At 47.7% G+C, this 12,959-nt stretch overlaps 1 long non-coding RNA gene across 2 annotated transcripts; it reads right to left on the reverse strand.

Annotated features, from left to right (window-relative positions):
• Positions 1-3,196: 3,196 nt before the first annotated feature.
• On the reverse strand, positions 3,197-9,829 carry LOC134483826 (uncharacterized). 2 transcript variants are annotated; one of them, XR_010060895.1, is made up of 4 exons: positions 8,880-9,829; positions 6,556-6,641; positions 6,394-6,444; positions 3,197-5,703 (listed from the first exon to the last, which is right to left on the reverse strand). It is a non-coding gene; the product is annotated as an uncharacterized LOC134483826 (long non-coding RNA). The 2 variants fall into 2 exon arrangements; XR_010060896.1 differs by having other exon boundaries at positions 7,740-9,829.
• Between the last annotated feature and the right edge of the window lie 3,130 nt (positions 9,830-12,959).

Consider the following 12,959-nt stretch of genomic DNA (forward strand, 5'->3'; position numbering starts at 1 on the left):
AGCATCTTCCTTCCATTGCTGAACTGCAGGAAGCAGACAGGAACCAAGGACACAATAAGTCCACCTCGCATGTCAGGGAAAAGCCAGTCGACCCTCTCCCCAGTCCTTTCTGTTATGAAATATAATGTAGCCAGGGGGTACCTGGTGGGCCCATGCCCTGGTGAATCCCTGAGAAGTTATGCCAAACAACAGTTCTGGTATCGAGGGGTCTTATTAGGGAGAAGGGAGGGAGAGAGATAAATGGACGTGTAGACACACTCCCTATATGGTCTTTCCTCCTTTCTGATGAAAGATTGCGTGCGCGTGAGCCTGCAAAATGCTCACACGCGCTCTCGCGCACTGAAGCAACAGTGTTTTCTCTTCCTGTGGACCCAAAAGGATCCTGGGACATTTCTGTAACTCCATGTTTCATTTGGAAGTGCTTGTGAGGAAGAGTGGAGCTTCGTGCTTGAAAGTGGGGTTGCTTAGGTGCTAACTTAAAAAAAAAAAGACAAAAAAAAAAAAAACAAAAAACAAAAACCTGATGGATGTAATTTTGCAGGATGAGCAGCAGAGAGTAGCTTTCGTAGGGACACTGAGCAGCATTTGCATTGGAGACAGAGCCCTAAAGCCTGCCACCTAGGGGGAAGGGCTTCACCTTAATTTCTGCTCTGTGCGGCAGTGATGTAATCAGTGCTTCCCAGTACTGGTAAAACCCTCTCACCTCACATCGTTCCTCTGTAATTGTGTCACATAATGGGAAATTGTAATAGGCAATTTGGTTGTGTAATTCGGTTTGCAGAGCATGCAAACACGAGATAACTAGGTTAAATTGCAAATGGGCATTGCACTAAGGTGCAGAAAACAAAGGGGAAAGATGTTGTGTCCAAACTTAGAAACGGAGCTCTGTTCCTCCTGGGCCTCAAGGTGGGGAGTTTATTAAAGTTATTTATCCTCTACTTTAATGCCACCAAATCGTATTCATGCAGACACACTATCTCAGGGTCCCGATGGCGTGCCCTCGCCACTTCCTGTCCGTGAGAAGCAGGCTGCCGCTGTGACACCCTCTACGCTCCTCAAGGGTGAATCCATCTTTGCAGTGGACAACGCCTTACTAGAAAGGCCATGGTCTGTAAGATTCGATTTCCCAAAGCTTTTTTTTAATATGCTGTTTGCAGCCTTTTCTTCTGGACCAACGAGTTCATTATTTAGAAGTCTGATTTTATGTTTTTTAATGCACCTTTAAACAGTAACCAGTCAGTACTTATAGTCAGATGTGTACAGTGCGATAAAATGCCACTGGCCCTGGCTATTTTGATAGGATGAGTGTATGTTTTTTTTTAAAGTGTGTGATTTTCATTTTTAATGAGTAACAGTTCTTAGTGCCACGTGTCACCAAGTAAGGAGGAGGAACCAGGCATAACGTCTAAAGTTGGGAATGATTAAGGTTTCTAAATCGTAAGATTTCAAGCCGATGCAGCTTTTTTTTTTTTTCTTTCTTTCTGTTCTTGCTACAGTAACAAACAGCCCGTGGGCTCTGAGGTTGTGTAGCCTTTATGCGATCCACTCTCTAGTCCCAGGGCATGGGGAGGCGTCTCATCAACTGGACTCCAGGCAGCCGCTACACGGCCTCATAAGCGCTTACTAAAGGATTCCAGGGCCCTCTAGGGAAATGTCTTTGCATCTGTGGAGCCCCAAACCACCTCTAAGCTCATATTGCCCCTCCCCCGAGCCTAGGGGCAAGTTGGGGGGGGGGTAGCCTTTTCTCCTATCTCCATGAAGTCCCAACTCAAATCTACAAGAAAAACCACTTCCAAGTGCCCTCCCTCATAGACCTGCAGATCCCTTCTCTCAGCCTCCGTCAGAGAGTCAAGCTCTGAAAACCAGGTCACACTCTTACCTCAGATGTACAAATGGGATTATTTTTTCTATCAGAGGGCAAGGTGTGGAAGAACCCCAACATGAATATTATATGTGAAGTTTGAACATGGATTTGGCCGCCCAAACACCTAAAGTCTTTCAGGCCTAGGAAGGAAGGAGCCAGCTCCACTGCCTGAACCAGAGCAGTTATATAGGGTGGATGATTTGACCTGGAGCGGGGCGGGACTAGACATGTCGCAACATGTCACGTGCTCTTGCGCATGCCTCGATCTGCGCATGTGTGTGCAGTGCCCCATCTTCTCTTTCCCACTCTTCTTCCGGTCATCTCTCCGTTCTCCTTTCTCCCCTCATATTTTTTTTTTCCTCTTAGAGACAGGGTCCCACTGTCTAGCACGGGCTGTTCCCAGGCTTGTGACCCTCCTGCCACAGCCAGCGTCCCCTTTGCTAAGATCACAGGAACGCTGATTTAAGCCCTTGGCCCCTGCTTCATAAAGACAGAAGACGGATGGAGCCATTGAACCAAAAACCACAGAACCAGATTCAGTCGCACTTTTCAGTGGCTCAGCTGAAGGCCTTGAACAAGTCACTTCGTCTTTATTAGTATCGTTTTAAACAAATTTATTTTTTTATTGGAAACATCCATCAGAATCAACCAGGTCGAATATTTAAAGTGCTTTTGGTACACTTATATAAATTTTACTATTGAGCAATATATTTTTCCATTAGTGTACTTAAAGAGATATTCCCCCCCTAATCTTGTGAGCTGGGGGCGGGGCGGGGTTAAAATAAAGACCTTCCTCAACTTTTCCAGGGCGCCTCATCTCAAGATACGGAACATAATGAAGTCACGTAATCTTCCCTGATAACAGGGGGGTTGGACCAGACAACGCCCACATTTTTTTTCTTTTTTTCTTTTTTTCTTTTTTCCGGAGCTGGGGACTGAACCCAGGGCCTTGCGCTTACTAGGCAAGCGCTCTACCACTGAGCTAAATCCCCAACCCCCAACGCCCACATTTTTACACCTTTACCGGGTCGCAATATCCCACAGGTCTGTAACTTAGCGATAAAACGGACTTCCTGTCACTAGACTCCCATAGTCTAGAGCGAGAGAGCCTACCACAGCTTTGGGGGGGGGGGCGACTTATGACAAAGTTGAGGGCACAATGGTGACCTGCTTTAGGGGTCTCTCAGATGGCAACCTAAGCCGCAAAGTATTGAGAGCCAACTGGGGTGCGTCTTCGTGAGCAGGTCAGCAGAAAGGGTTGTTGCTCGGTTCTGGGGATTGAGAGCGCAGTCACAGGTCACACACACAATAAACGACGACATCCAGCCTTCTGATCGCTAAACACTTCCATTTATTTTATGAGCTCGCTTACTCAATGAGCTCGCACACATTTCCCCACTCCACCTTTCATTTAAAAAAAATTATGCTTTAAGTGGGATTGCTTTTCTTCTCGAACTCCTTCCTCTATGCGGTTCACTTGATATCTATCTCGAAGCCGGAAGCCGCTCCTAACTTATGGCTAACCTATTAGCAGAGGCAATAAAACACATCAGAAGATGAAGGCTATTGAAATGAGAAATATTTCTCCGAGCTCTCTGGGGATTGGAGGGATGGGAATGTGGATCTAACAGCAGTTCTATTGCTAGTTTTAGATTAACAGGTTTGGCAACAATGTTTTGTTCGCAGCAGTTAATCAGCGAAATCATTACTTCCGAAGGTTATCACTCCCAGAAAAAAAAAACTGCAAATTACAGTTTCTTTCTCTCCGGGCTGAAGATAACATCCTTAAAAATTTGCATCTACAAGTAGTATCTCATTAGCGGAAGCAGGGTAAACAAATGCTTTGAAAACGCTGCCTTTACAAACCAGGTTGATGTTTGTAGTTTTTGCCTTGTTAGCCTCTTCCTCACTCTGTCCTTTGGTGCTGGTGTGGACTGTGTGTCAGAGAGGTGCTAGGAAAAATGGTGTTTTTCAATCACCAGTTGCAGAAGACACTGTGTCCAGATATTAATCCAGAGGCTTACTGGGAAAAAAAAAAAAAAAAAGCCTGGTCGACGTGCTCATGGACTTGAGAGGAGGCTTTTTAATGACACTGGAAAGCCACTCTCTTCCCAAAGTCTCCTCCATTAACCCCCATACCTCTTCCTTGTCCATGACTTATGACTTACGCTTCCTCACCCTCTTACCCCTCCCCGCCACCCGGCATCTGTTGGCTCAGCTGGTACGAAAAATCCATACTCCCAACTTTCCCTCCCTGTGTTTCTAACCTATTTATCCAGTCCCTCTCCTGATGGGGGCTGGAGGTGTGTGCGTCCAGAGAATACAGAGAACCTCAGAGAAGGATCTGACAGCACGAAGCGCCTACCTAGGGACCTCCATTGCTCCCTGTGGAGGGTGTAGCACACAGTCCACAGGAAACGTTATGGCGCCCCCTGGAGATGAATGCTGGGGAAGCCGCTTCCTTGATGGGAGGAGCTAGGGAGAGCCTTATCTGGGAGTCCCGACCCTTGAAGATGTTCTATCCCAGCCTCACCTCTGGAAGGGCTGTGACTGAGCACACAGCTGCATTCGCTGCCCCGAGCCCCAATTCAACAATGTCAGTTCAGCCTCAGTTCAGCTATGAAATTTTCAGTTCAACAGATTTTTTTTTTAAATCCTCTCTGGCTTACATAGCTCCAGAGGGGATAAATTTGAGTTTTTAATTCCGTTGTGTGTGTGTGTCGTGTATATATTTGGGGCCTTTGCTCTCCTTCCTGTTGTGGGTGCCGTTCCCCACTCATCCTGTGGCCCTTCTGAGTATCCCCCACCCCCTCTCTCCCCACTTAACCCCAGAAGGATTCTGTTCTCTGGTACAACTACCCTTTCTCCACTCCCAGTGCAATTCTCTTCCCCTTCTGCTTGTACCCCTGTATCCTCCCTCCACTTGGCTCTTGAAACGCTTGGGGTGGGGGGTGTTTTATTTCCTTCTCTTGGCCCCTCCGCTCTCACCCAGAGTGAGAACATCTTGTGTCTTACAGCCTTGCGTTTCCCACCAGGAAACATTTCCAAGGGCCTCGGTGACTTGTGAAAATTCCTTCCAAACCTGTCTCTTGGAAACAGGGTGGCAGATGAAAGATTTCTTCATTAAAATTAGACACTTTAAAGAGGCATCGAGTAAAAAGCCCTGGAAAGCCAGTCTGCATCTAGCTAAGGTGGAGGCTGCTAGGAGGCCTGGGCCTCAATCTTTTGAGGTAGGGATTCAGGACAGTGGGGGTTTGTACCTGGCACTCCCTTTCTTATGCAGACCCTCCGGCTAGGGCTGCAGGGTTGAGCCTACTGCCTTGGGTTGTTGACTTACAGTCAACTCTTTTCCCCATATGCTTAGAGCCCCTCGGGTGAGGTGTCCGGCGGTCCTGCTGACCCGCTGTTATGACAGAACAGGATAAGATTTATGGCAGAGAGACTGGTCAAGTTCTGGATGAGGTTTCAAGCTATGATTTCTCACCCGGGCATCTAATGTTTGATTATACAGCTGGGCGGTGTCCCAGGTAAGGCTGCTTTACCGACACAACCAGTCCCATGCTGGGGGCGAAATGGACCAGCAGCGTTCAACTGGAGCCTGGAGGAAAGATCTGGGCAAAGCCTCAGGAAATTCCGGTGGAATTGAAAAGCCGGTGTCTGATTCTGGCTGAGGGTGGAAGGGGAGGCAGCAGGGCGGGGCTTCCTGGGGAGCAGATTGGCCCTGGGGGCTTCAGGCGCAGCAGACTCCGGAAAAAGCTCGCCTTTGAGCGGCTGAAGGACAGCAGGCAGGTGATTAAGATGAAGTCGGATTCCCCATCTGTGAGAGCTGCGAAGCCTGCCTGTGGATAGAAAAAGATTCGGCTCTCTTCAGCTTGCCTCTGAGAATGATGGGAAGATCCCGTCCATTTTCCTCAGGCCTCAATCTTAGATCCTGGGGACTTTAGGCTCTGCTTCCCTTGACCACCAGGTGACGCTGTTGCTGGATGGCAAACCGGGTCGCATTCTCAGCCACCTCTGCTGTCACACCTGGCCTGAATTCCTTCAAGAATGTGTCTAAGAGAGGGAGTGACCATTCTGTTATAGGAGCCCTCTAATGTTAGTAACCAGGCACCTCCATGGCCAGCCCTAGAGGCAAAAGCAGATCACATCAACGCTAGCTGCGGTGAGGTGACACATTCCCACTATCACCTCCTGTTGCATGTCCTCCTGCGCATGTGTTTTATCCCCTGATAAAAGGCCCACCCACCCCACCCATTCCCACCCAACTCCCCGCCCCTTTTTCCTCTACCTCCAGAGGCAGCCTCTGTATCCCCGCCCCCCTGCCCCCGAATAAACCTCCCACTTGTTGCATGGTGTGACTTTATGGATCCCACAGCATAGACCCAACACTTACATCCTCTGCCTTCTACTTTAGCCCATGTTTAGAGGGTTTCCTTTTTCTTTTTTTTTCTTTTTGCACCCACTTCCCTCATGCTGGGGATTGAACCTAGACTCACACAGGATAGGCAATTGCTCAATTACTAGGCTACCTCTCCGGTCCTTTTTAGAATCACTTCATGTCGCTGAGTCTGTTTTTCTCTCTGTGGAAGAAGAGATCTGGTTCACACTTTTCATCCCGTGTCTGAGGCAGAGGACAGGAGGCCTGGCCTTGCTCCTATCCTACTCCCTACCTCAAGCTGGACCGTCTTTACCTGTTTTCTTTGGAGGGTCAGTCGCCAAGGCTTTTGAAATAAACACACACCAGACAGATTAACAGGAGGAAAGGCATCCAAATCCACTGTCAAAAAAATCATAGTTCTCATCTTAAAGGGAATAAAAGATAGTTTATTCTGGAGCCATTTTTGAGTGACTATGGCCTAGGAGTACAGATTTAGAAGTAGATTTACCGGGGTTGGGGATTTAGCTCAGTGGTAGAGTGCTTGCCTAGGAAGCGCAAGGCCCTGGGTTCTGTCCCCAGCTCCGAAAAATAAAAGAACAAAAAAAAAAAAAAAAAGTAGATTTACCTCAAATTCTGTGTTCTAATAATGGAAGCAGTTTTATAATCTTGTAAAGTTTTACAGAACAAAGAAAGCCCTAAATCAAGACACGTTTAAAATACATTGGTGGGTACATCAGAGGGGAGGTTACATTGAGTTGGGAGAAGCTTTTCCTTAGACCCAAGATGCTATCTGGTGATAGCCTTATCTTTGGGGATAGTGTAAGCTGGTGGTCTGCTAAGTTCATAGATTCCAAAAGGGTTTTATCTATTAGTCACAGAGTGTTCCTACACAGAGGTGGACGAGGAAAGGCTGCTCCTGAGGGTTAGAACTAGCCCAAGATAGGTAACTAGCCTTTCGGACCTGCAATATTCCAATCTCCACAGGACTGAAATTCTAGCTGGTTAATCGGTTTCTGCAAACACAGCTTTTACACTACCAATGTACAAACTCTTGGACATTATACGAGAATGACCAGATGGCTGAGGCTTAAATACACTCTTCATAAGAGAGAAAGAAGTTTGGATGGGGAGCAAAGGATTTCCTCAGGGGAGATGAAAGGGCCCCCCCCAAAAAAAAACAGAGTCCACCCAGGTCTGTCAACATTAGTTTTCCCTCCTAGGGTATGCCCTTGTCTCTTAGGTTGACAACCTCTCTGCCTATGGGATTCACAGTTGAGTGTGAGCTAGAAAACCAGTCATGGACCGGAAGCTCCAAAACCATGAGCGAAAGACAATCTTTCCTCTTTTCAGGTGTTTGATCATAGTCACATAAACTGACTTGTACAAGGGGCATACACCTCCGACGAGCTATCGATCGGGCAAACACTAAGGCAGAGATTTGATTTTGGCCACCCGGCCCATGCAAAGGAAGCCCTGGTATCCGGCAGGTCGGCATACCTGTTTCAGTTACCATGGGGAGCAGCAGCTGTGCCCCACCCTTCCCTACGTGGGATGTTTTCCTGCTTAAAGGTCAATATCCTCACCAGAACAATAGCCCCTAAAGCACTAGTAAGTGACTCTATTGCGGGGGATTCCAAAGGCTCCCGCTTGTGATTTAATAATAATAAAGTCACAGAGGCATCTATGTAATAAAAGGCTATTGGCCATTCCTCAGCTAGCGAGCCTATCTAACTTAACCTGGCTTTCACCACCGTGTCTCTCCATGTGGCTCTCTTTGCTCTACCTCCCTGTTCTGCTCCCATTCCTCTGTCTTGGTCTCCTTTCCCTCTCTTCTGCCCCAGCTTCAGCTGCCAACACTTTATTGCTCGAATGCCAAATTTTTTCCTCATACAAAAAAAGCTATTACTATAGTGGGAGAGATCCCTCCCCACGGCAGCCTGCTGTTCTCTTTGGGTAAGTGAGGAAGCATTACATAGTTACATATCCTGAGCTGGAGGGGGTGGGGTGCACAGCAATTAACAACTGAGAACAAAGGACACACTTTCTACTTTCATAGCCAGTTGATACAATGTGTATGGGTTATTCCAACGGATACACTGTAACGTCTTCCATATCTAGCTCCACAGCCCACCCCAACAGTTTCCTGTTCCTCCCCATAGCCACCTGGCCAGGTCCTACCTATGGTGTTCTGACTGCACTGTTCCTGAAACAGATCACTGTAGCTGTCTATTGGCTTCAAGAGTAGTCTTAGTTTTGCTTAGTTAAGTTTTGCTTGTCGGCAAGCAAAAGGAGGCTATTTCCCTGTGTCTAGTAAGGGATATCTGCACAAAGCTGGAGAGGCGGCACATGGCTGCAAAGCACCTGCTGTGCAAAGCATGAGGACCCATGTGTGAGCCCCAGAACCCATGTTTAAAAATGAGCCAAGTGTGGTGGCATATTTGTAACCCCAGGACTGGGGAGGTGGAGACAAGTGGGATATCTGGGGCTCACTGGCCAGCCAGCAGAGGCTGGTCTGCAAGTCCCAGGCCATTCAGAGACTCTTAGGCAGACTGTCTTAGTTGGGGTTTTACTGTTGTGAGCAGATACCATGACCAAGGCATCTCTTATAAGGACAACATTTAATTGGGGCTGGCTTACAAGTTCAGAGGTTCAGTCCGTTATCATAAAGGCAAGAACATGGCAGCATCCAGGCAGGCATGGTGCAGGCAGAGCTGAGAGTTCTACATCTTCATCTGAAGGCAGCTAGTAGAAGACTGACTTCCGGGCAGCTAGGATGAGGGTCTTAAAGCCCACACCCACAGTGACACACCTACTCCAACAGGGCCACACCCACTCCAACAAGGCCATACCTCCTAACAGTGCCATTCCCTAGGTCAATCATATTTAAACCATAACACAGACCCTAAGGTGACACCTGATGTCCAATGTACACATGCATGCACACACATATGAGATAAAAAGATAGATTATATATAGATATCATAGGTAGATGATAGACAGACAGATGGATAGAAAGACAGCTCTGCTATGAGAAACTAGTGGCTAAAGACACTGTCGTTTTGTTGCTGTCTTTAGAGGCCGGGTCTCACTATGTAGTCCTGGCTGGCCTGGGACCTGCTATGTAGACAAGGCTGGCCTCAAATTCATAGAGATCTGCCTGCCTTTACTACCAGAGTGCTGGGATTAAAGGCATGCACCCACATACCCAACTGGACAAGAATTCCTAAGCATTTCTTGTAGTGTGTAGTTTCTAAGTTCCTGTTTTAAGTTCCGGGCAGACTGCACTGCCGGCCACTGCCCTGGTTACCTTGGATCTGCAGGTAATAGACAAACATACACATTAGCTCACTTTAACCTGCCTGATGACTCAGTGGCTGGGCTCTTCTAAGCCTCCTATGGCCAGTGTGCCCTTCTCTTTACTCAACACTCTAAATCTGCCCTTAGTTTAGTTGCCTGGTTACCTTCTCCTCACTCAGCATCCTACATCTTCCCTCAGCTTAGTTGTGTCTCTAATCTCCTGCCTTATATTCCAGGCCCAATCGGGGAAGCAGTCAATAGCCACTCCACCTGAGATCTTACATGGTTGGTGGCGCTCTCTCTCTCTCTCTCTCTCTCTCTCTCTCTCTCTCTCTGACTCCTGGCCTGCCTGTGGGAACCTGGAAGTCCTCCCTCTTCCGCCCAGCCTTTGGCCACTGGCATCTTTATTGATGGATCAAGAACCACCTGGAGAACAGGACCTTTGGTGCTCACAAGCAGATTCCTGATCAAAGTGTCAGAACCACCCGTACAATTTCCAATCTAATAAATGTCCCCAGTTCCAGTCACGATCTCCTCTCTTGAAGCTTTAAGACCGTGAATTTGGCCTACTGACCTAAGGTTGCACAGTCAGTGTTCTTCATAGCTCTGCTAGTGCCGTAGTAAAGACCAATCAATGGCTGATTTGCAGCACAGTTTGTCCTGTGGGTGCAGGGTTCAGAATGAAGGGCTTATAGTGGCCATAGAGAGACACCCTAGCTTTTCCAGTGTTCCCACAACTGCAATAAGTGGGCCTGAATGGGTCTTAATCTGGTATCCCAATGCCCTGAGAAGCAGTCCAGCACCTACACAGAGAATTATAATGACTTCATTCGACCAGCCAAGAGCCACAATCGACACATATCCCAAAGTTATATACGTATAAGAGTTACCTGAGGGTATCTTTAAAAGTGCTGTCACCTGACTTCTCCTTGTCAGTATTTTGATTTAATTGCTATGAGATGAAACCTGGGAAGGACAACTTCTTAAGCTACCCCGCTGATTTTGTTTTTGTTTGTTTTGAGATGAGGTCTCGAATCCTGTGCCCGGCTGGCCTTGAACTTGCTATGCGATACTGACAAGACTTGAACTCACTATGTCATCTACACAGGCCTGGAGGAGATGGAGTAGATGGGCTACTCTGGAGCCCTTGTCTCTTCGTGCCTCTGCCTCCCTGCTGCCTTGACAGAACACATCAAGACAACATGGTCCCACATGGAGAGGTTTAATGAGAGAAGAAGAGGAGAGGAGAGGAAAGGAGGCTGGCCATGGGCACATGGAGGGAAGGGGGAAGGGGACAAGAGCAGAGAAGAACAAAGAGTAAGAGAGAGGTAAGAGAGAGAGGAGGGGGCAAGCAGCCCCCTTTTCAGTCAGGCACAGTTGGCTGTTGCTAGGCAACTGTGGGGCGGAGCTTACCTGGCTGCTGCCAGGTAGCTGTGGGGGTGGAGCTTAGACAGACAGACTACCAATGAAGTCCAAATCCCATTCTAAGGTTCTGATTTCTAGGACAATTCTTGTGCTTGTCTTTTGAAGTACGCTGATTGGCTTTTGTCACCTTGACACAAAACCTAGACCTATCTGGGAAGAGGGGTCTTAACTGAGAAAGTACTTCCATAAGATTGGCTTGTAGGCAAGTCTGCGAGGTGTTGTCTTGGTTAAAGATTGGCGTGGGAGGGCCCAGACTATTACAGGCAGTGAAACCCTTGGGCAGGTGGTTCTGGGTGCTATAAGAAAGCAGATTGAGCAAGTCGTGAGGTGCGAGCTCATGAGTGGCACTCCTGCCCGGCTTGTGCATCCATTCCTGCCCTTCTTGACTTCTCTCAGTCAGTGATGAGAGCGTCTTTCCCTAGACGCTTTGTTCTTGGTGCTTTATCACAACAATAGAAGACAAACAACTGGGCAAAAACTGACATTGCAAGACTGGGGGTGGGGGAGGGGACAGGGGCTGTGAAATTCCAGGAACTCAAGAGCAAAGAAAGAAGATAAAGAAGTAGAGAGAGAGAGAGAGAGAGTCCAAAGTTTCTGATAAGCTGCCAACCGCTTTATGAGCTATTAATTCAGCCTTGCATGATGTCCCCAGAGACAGCATACGATATTACCAGTCCCTCCTAGTGGATGGAGGTAGATTTTATCTCCTACCTCCCATATCCCTGTAGCTGTCTTTACAAATAATCCACCACAGGCATCATCGCTTTATGCTTACAAGCAGGTCTCTTGGTCCACAGTTATGAAGGTGGTTGCAGCCATCTGGCTCCAAGATGGCACAAGTGGATGTTCGAGCCACTAAAAACCAAGGGCAAGCCTTGAGTCTTGGGGGCCACAACCTGCCTTCAGAGGACACATCCTGCTCCGAATACTTGCAGGATAGAGATACAACTACCTCAGAGAACACTGTGACAATACCGAATAAAACTGAAGATGTGTCTACACAGTAGCCGCAATAGTCTACCTCTAGAGAGTCTGGACTAACTGACAAGGAAGGAGGACACAGCAACATTGTTCCAAAGAGCAAAACATTGGCACGACCTAGAGGCCTCTTAGCAGTAGGAGGCATAAACTTGGATTTTCACTCTAAGAGTTGCTGCACTGCCCGTACAGGTGAGATCTATAAGGAGGTAAAGTGGGTGGGTGGATGGGTGGGTGGTGCTGGGCGTGGAGCTCAGTGGTAAAACACTTCCCTGGCATGTGAAAGACCCTTGGTTCAATGTAAAGGACTGGAGATCTGAAACAAGGCATAAACCCCACCCCCCAGTCATGGCCTCACGTAGAGATTTTGCCGTAAATCTCTCAGGGGACCCAAGTAGCACAGCTCAAGCAAAAAGAGGGGAGTCATTTACAGAGGGATCCAAGACTCAAAACAGATCAACAGGACCGTCTCTGGGTCTAATTCTGTGTCTGTCTTGGATGGGAAATCAGAACTGTGTGGTTCTGTAGTCAAACAGATTCACATCCTCACAACCCATGATCTTCCCCACCCCAACACAATGTTTCTATTAATTATTTACAAGTTTCTTACAATGCACTTTCTATTTCTCCCAGGTTCACCCTCCTACCCATGTGTCCCCACCCCATCCTCCCGAGGGGCAGGAAACTAAGTCCAATTTGTGTTACTCATATACTCATTGGAGCATGGTCAAGCTCCCAGTGGCCAGACCCTTAAAGAAAATGAGTCACTCTGCACCCCAGAAGCCATCACTGGGAAGAGCTACGTGCTAGCATCTTTACTGCAACTTTTTTTTTTTTGGTTCTTTTTTCGGAGCTGGGGACCGAACCCAGGGCCTTGCACTTCCTAGGTAAGCGCTCTACCACTGAGCTAAATCCCCAGCCCCTTACTGCAACTTTTAAGGATTCTTCCATAGTTTTATGTCTGGATTGTTTCCTTTCTTTCCTCTCTCTCTCTCTCTCTCTCTCTCTCTCTCTCTC

Source organism: Rattus norvegicus, chromosome 20, assembly GCF_036323735.1.
Source record: "Rattus norvegicus strain BN/NHsdMcwi chromosome 20, GRCr8, whole genome shotgun sequence".
Taxonomy (NCBI): domain Eukaryota; kingdom Metazoa; phylum Chordata; class Mammalia; order Rodentia; family Muridae; genus Rattus; species Rattus norvegicus.